General features: G+C 32.2%; 2 long non-coding RNA genes across 4 annotated transcripts; both read right to left on the bottom strand.

Moving 5' to 3' along the window:
- Positions 1 to 201: 201 nt before the first annotated feature.
- LOC111381940 lies at positions 202 to 960 on the bottom strand. Of its 2 annotated transcripts, XR_002700433.1 has the most exons (3): positions 805 to 954; positions 515 to 701; positions 202 to 429 (listed from the first exon to the last, which is right to left on the bottom strand). It is a non-coding gene; the product is annotated as an uncharacterized LOC111381940 (long non-coding RNA). The 2 variants fall into 2 exon arrangements; XR_002700432.1 differs by having other exon boundaries at positions 202 to 701; positions 805 to 960.
- A 3,050-nt stretch (positions 961 to 4,010) lies between these two features.
- LOC111381941 lies at positions 4,011 to 4,777 on the bottom strand. Of its 2 annotated transcripts, XR_002700435.1 has the most exons (3): positions 4,614 to 4,772; positions 4,324 to 4,510; positions 4,011 to 4,238 (listed from the first exon to the last, which is right to left on the bottom strand). It is a non-coding gene; the product is annotated as an uncharacterized LOC111381941 (long non-coding RNA). The 2 variants fall into 2 exon arrangements; XR_002700434.1 differs by having other exon boundaries at positions 4,011 to 4,510; positions 4,614 to 4,777.
- Between the last annotated feature and the right edge of the window lie 983 nt (positions 4,778 to 5,760).

The following is a 5,760-nucleotide window of genomic DNA, read 5'->3' as shown; positions in this document are numbered from 1 at the left end:
GACTTCCCTTTCTCAATTAAATCAAATTAAAATCCAAATTTTAATTTACAGAATTATGCTGAGTATACTCGGATCAATGTTGACTTTTGGACCCCGAAAGCAAGCAAGGAATTTCAGATTTTTCTTTTTCCTATTTTCTTATATGCCAAAGTTTAGTTTACTGCTCAAGAAATCAACAAAAGAAGAAGAGACAAAAGACCATTAAACATTTAAACTACTCAAGATGATGAAATTGAAATTAAAATTAAAATAACAATGCTTGCAATTATCTTAAAATGCATCAGTACATTAATTAGTGCAGACAGGAAATATTAATTTGTTCGATGATAATATACGACACCGATGGGGGGGCCGCTGGGGAAATCGCTGTTGGGGGGTCGGCGCAACACGCATCAACTAGCTAGCCAACAGCAAAATAAAGTAGCGAGACTGTCATAAGATCCAAATCAAAATTGAGGTAAAATTCTTCATTAATGAAACAAGAAAAGAAAATAAACAGAGAGAGAGAGAGTACATTCCGTCAAGGAAACTAGGTTCTTCCTGGCGTTGAGGAGGAGGATAAGGATGCTGTTATGGAGGTGACATTACTGGAGGAGGATAATGATGATAATGATGCTGTTGTGAAGGTGGCATTTCTGGAGGAGGATAATGATGCTGTTATGGAGGTGGCATTACAGGAGATCGAAGTCCTGGGTAAGAACCTGTGTTGTGAATTGTAATTAAATCATTCTAAGATAAATATTCATCAAATGAAGTGCGAGTAAGTGTATATAGATTGTGTACGTTATGTATGACAAGGAGTACCTTGAGGGGGATAGGGATATCCTGGTGGTTGATACATGTCTGGTGCTTCAGGAGTGTGAAAGGGGATGAAATTTAGTTTGTTCTGAAGAGGAATGAATGGAGAATGGAATATCACTGTTTATCTATGTAGAAAAATAGGGTTTGGAGGAGGCAATAAATAGGCAATGATAAAAGGAGAGATGCTTGTCACGCGCAAAAGAATTCTTTCAAAATTTTAAGAGTTAAACGCATTATCTTGAAATAGTTTATAAGTTGTAAAAGTAATATTCGACAACTAAGTTGTTGGAAGGATTTATTGAATCTCAAATGATCTAAAGAATATAAAATTTAGAATAAAAATTTAAGAGAATAAAATTGTACTCTTAAAACTCAACTTCTATGATTCAATTTTTTTGTGATGATGAAATACTAGAAATGAGCAACCTTTTATACTACATGTGGTACATAAGAAATAATTGATAATACATACATTTAAACACCCATCTAGATATGAATAGAAATAAATTCATCTATAAATTCATACATGACAATGATTTTGTAGTATTTATTGAAAAACGAAAAGTAAAATATTATTGAAATATTTGAATTGTAGTAGGGTTAAAATCATCTAAAATATGATTCTTGATATGATATTTAATATATTATAGATATGAATATACCCGTATTTTTTTCCTTTTGTTTTTGGTACTAAGAATTTCTTTCTTCAGTTATGAAAAATCACACTTCTTCTTTTCAGCATTGATGATAGGAAAAGGCCATGTGAACAACATTATTGCACATAATGTTGTTCAATGTGATTCACTTCTTCTATAAATACTTGATGACAAATGGGAAACTTGAAAAGAATTTTGCTGTTTTACACCTACCGACATGCACATGCGGATGCTGGTGGAAATTGGTAAACTTTGCAACTTTTGGGACACGTGTATATCCAACCGTTTTAATAAGGTCTGTATGACGTTCGGGTCCGAGGGAAAAGAGGGCTTAAAGAGAGGAGAAAGGATGAAATAAAAAAAGTGATTAGGTTAGATTGGAACGTCTAGGATGCAATAAGAGGGGAATCCCATTTTTTATTTTGTTTTTAACTTCTCATGTTTACAAATATTAGTTTCATTTTAATTGATTGAGTTTTATTTATGTTCAAGAGTAAGTTGTTAAAACTATTTTTACACTTTGGATTCTCGATACTTAACTGAATAGATAATTAACGAACTTTAAGATTTTTTCTTGAACATATCTTTTAGTTTTAAAGTTTGTTCAGGAGAGCCTTTTTGGAAATCATTTTGTACATTCTATGATATCTACAACCTTTTTTCAAAAAAAAAATAAAAAAATAAAATTTATCTTTCACTTAAAAATATGTAACTAACAAGCTTTTAGTTGTGAGCCTTGTCGATTGGGAAGATATATTTTTTCATGGGTAAAGTTATTATTCTTTTTAGAGATCTACCCTTGTTTGTTGCACATTTTTATCAAAAATGAGAATGAGAATTCCTACCTTTGGACACGTTTCTCACAGCAAAATGTGAGATGTGAGTCAAAGCATTTATGGCAAATGAGCACAAGAAACAGCTATATTTTTTCTAGAAAATGTGCAACAAAAGTGATGATATGATAGGATCTTTAAAAAGAGAGAGAGTAGGACACCTTTGACAAAACTTATTTTTTATTCACACAACCATTACCCTTCTGTTATTCAGTGGGACTTCACAATTTGTAGTCACTTATATTTTAATTTAAGCACTTCCAAACACGTGTCTGTTTATTACAAGTGAATTTGATGCAAATGGTCCATAAGCTTTCTTTCAACGTGTAAATGGTCTTTTAACATTTGTTTCTTGGCATCAATGTTTTAAAAAATGACTCGGAAATCGACCCGAAAAATGAAGAGGGTCGAGGTTTAAAGGGTCAAACCGGTATCGAACCGGATGACAAATTAAATAAATAAATAGACAAATAAACTATAAAATATCATAACTATAACAGATTTTTAAATTTTAGTTTTTTCATTCAAAATAAATATAATCAATATTTGTTAATTAGATTTATTTGCGCGATGTAATAATTTATTAGGGTGTTTTTGTGATTAACATTATTTTGGACTTTCGTGCAAAAGATAAAAGCAGCTCCCTCACATGAAGAGCATATAATAATTTGCTTGATTTGAACAATTTGTGCCCAAGCCCAAAATGATGTGACGGTCTCGGTTTCAAAAACGGAACATTGTTGGTTTGGATTGGAATTCACCCAAATCGACTAAGTCGGTTTTGATTTCAAGTTGGGTTCAAAATCTTCTTTTGTGTTATGTTTTAATATTTTTGGCAATCTACATTGTTAATTATGATCTCTCATTTCTTATCTCGTGAAATTTCTTGTTATGGATTTAATTAAACAATAGATGGCACGTCCCAACGCAAGAAATATTGAGGAATAGAAACTAAAATGAAATTGTAATTTTAATGTTGTGACTTTAGTAGGGAGCACATTATAGTTAAAGTATTCAGCTTTCCTGATGGTAAAGGCGCTTCAGTTTAATGTTTTGGTACTAGGGTATATAGAAACCTCTTGCTCGGTTATCCAAAAGATGGATTGCGGATCGTCGAAAAAACCTACCCATTTTGACAATTATTGAGCTGTTTTTGACATAAGGGTCTAGGCTACTTATATCGACCGATGAATCAACCGGTTCACCAGATTCAAGTCAAATGATTTGAATCGACCAGTACGATCCTATTTTTATAATTATCATTCACTCTACTTCTGAAAGACTTTATTCTCATTTATTGCAAATATAAACCTGTTGCATAAAAAATTTATAGGTGTCAAATATTCATATTGACAAAAATGTGAACAACTATATGCCCAGGGACCCAATGCATCCTCAAGTCAAAGTTACCGGCCTCGATTTACATGCAACGATCAAACAAAACGTGTAAAAAAAAGTAAGAACAATATTTGGAAGTAGATTTTATCTATTACGTTTATTGTAATTCTTCAATTTTCAAGACTTCCCTTTCTCAATTAAATCAAATTAAAATCCAAATTTTAATTTACAGAATTATGCTGAGTATACTCGGATCAATGTTGACTTTTGGACCCCGAAAGCAAGCAAGGAATTTCAGATTTTTCTTTTTCCTATTTTCTTATATGCCAAAGTTTAGTTTACTGCTCAAGAAATCAACAAAAGAAGAAGAGACAAAAGACCATTAAACATTTAAACTACTCAAGATGATGAAATTGAAATTAAAATTAAAATAACAATGCTTGCAATTATCTTAAAATGCATCAGTACATTAATTAGTGCAGACAGGAAATATTAATTTGTTCGATGATAATATACGACACCGATGGGGGGGCCGCTGGGGAAATCGCTGTTGGGGGGTCGGCGCAACACGCATCAACTAGCTAGCCAACAGCAAAATAAAGTAGCGAGACTGTCATAAGATCCAAATCAAAATTGAGGTAAAATTCTTCATTAATGAAACAAGAAAAGAAAATAAACAGAGAGAGAGAGAGTACATTCCGTCAAGGAAACTAGGTTCTTCCTGGCGTTGAGGAGGAGGATAAGGATGCTGTTATGGAGGTGACATTACTGGAGGAGGATAATGATGATAATGATGCTGTTGTGAAGGTGGCATTTCTGGAGGAGGATAATGATGCTGTTATGGAGGTGGCATTACAGGAGATCGAAGTCCTGGGTAAGAACCTGTGTTGTGAATTGTAATTAAATCATTCTAAGATAAATATTCATCAAATGAAGTGCGAGTAAGTGTATATAGATTGTGTACGTTATGTATGACAAGGAGTACCTTGAGGGGGATAGGGATATCCTGGTGGTTGATACATGTCTGGTGCTTCAGGAGTGTGAAAGGGGATGAAATTTAGTTTGTTCTGAAGAGGAATGAATGGAGAATGGAATATCACTGTTTATCTATGTAGAAAAATAGGGTTTGGAGGAGGCAATAAATAGGCAATGATAAAAGGAGAGATGCTTGTCACGCGCAAAAGAATTCTTTCAAAATTTTAAGAGTTAAACGCATTATTTTGAAATAGTTTATAAGTTGTAAAAGTAATATTCGACACTAAGTTGTTGGAAGGATTTATTGAATCTCAAATGATCTAAAGAATATAAAATTTAGAATAAAAATTTAAGAGAATAAAATTGTACTCTTAAAACTCAACTTCTATGATTCAATTTTTTTGTGATGATGAAATACTAGAAATGAGCAACCTTTTATACTACATGTGGTACATAAGAAATAATTGATAATACATACATTTAAACACCCATCTAGATATGAATAGAAATAAATTCATCTATAAATTCATACATGACAATGATTTTGTAGTATTTATTGAAAAACGAAAAGTAAAATATTATTGAAATATTTGAATTGTAGTAGGGTTAAAATCATCTAAAATATGATTCTTGATATGATATTTAATATATTATAGATATGAATATACCCGTATTTTTTTCCTTTTGTTTTTGGTACTAAGAATTTCTTTCTTCAGTTATGAAAAATCACACTTCTTCTTTTCAGCATTGATGATAGGAAAAGGCCACGTGAACAACATTATTGCACATAATGTTGTTCAACGTGATTCACTTCTTCTATAAATACTTGATGACAGATGGGAAACTTGAGAAAGAATTTTGCTGTTTTACACCTACCGACATGCACATGCGGATGCTGGTGGAAATTGGTAAACTTTGCAACTTTTGGGACACGTGTATATCCAACCGTTTTAATAAGGTCTGTATGACGTTCGGGTCCGAGGGAAAAGAGGGCTTAAAGAGAGGAGAAAGGATGAAATAAAAAAAGTGATTAGGTTAGATTGGAACGTCTAGGATGCAATAAGAGGGGAATCCCATTTTTTATTTTGTTTTTAACTTCTCATGTTTACAAATATTAGTTTCATTTTAATTGATTGAGTTTTATTTATGTTCAAGAG

This window comes from Olea europaea, unplaced genomic scaffold (assembly GCF_002742605.1).
Source record: "Olea europaea var. sylvestris unplaced genomic scaffold, O_europaea_v1 scaffold2398, whole genome shotgun sequence".
Taxonomy (NCBI): domain Eukaryota; kingdom Viridiplantae; phylum Streptophyta; class Magnoliopsida; order Lamiales; family Oleaceae; genus Olea; species Olea europaea.
This window is presented reverse-complemented; position numbering and strand designations above follow the sequence as displayed.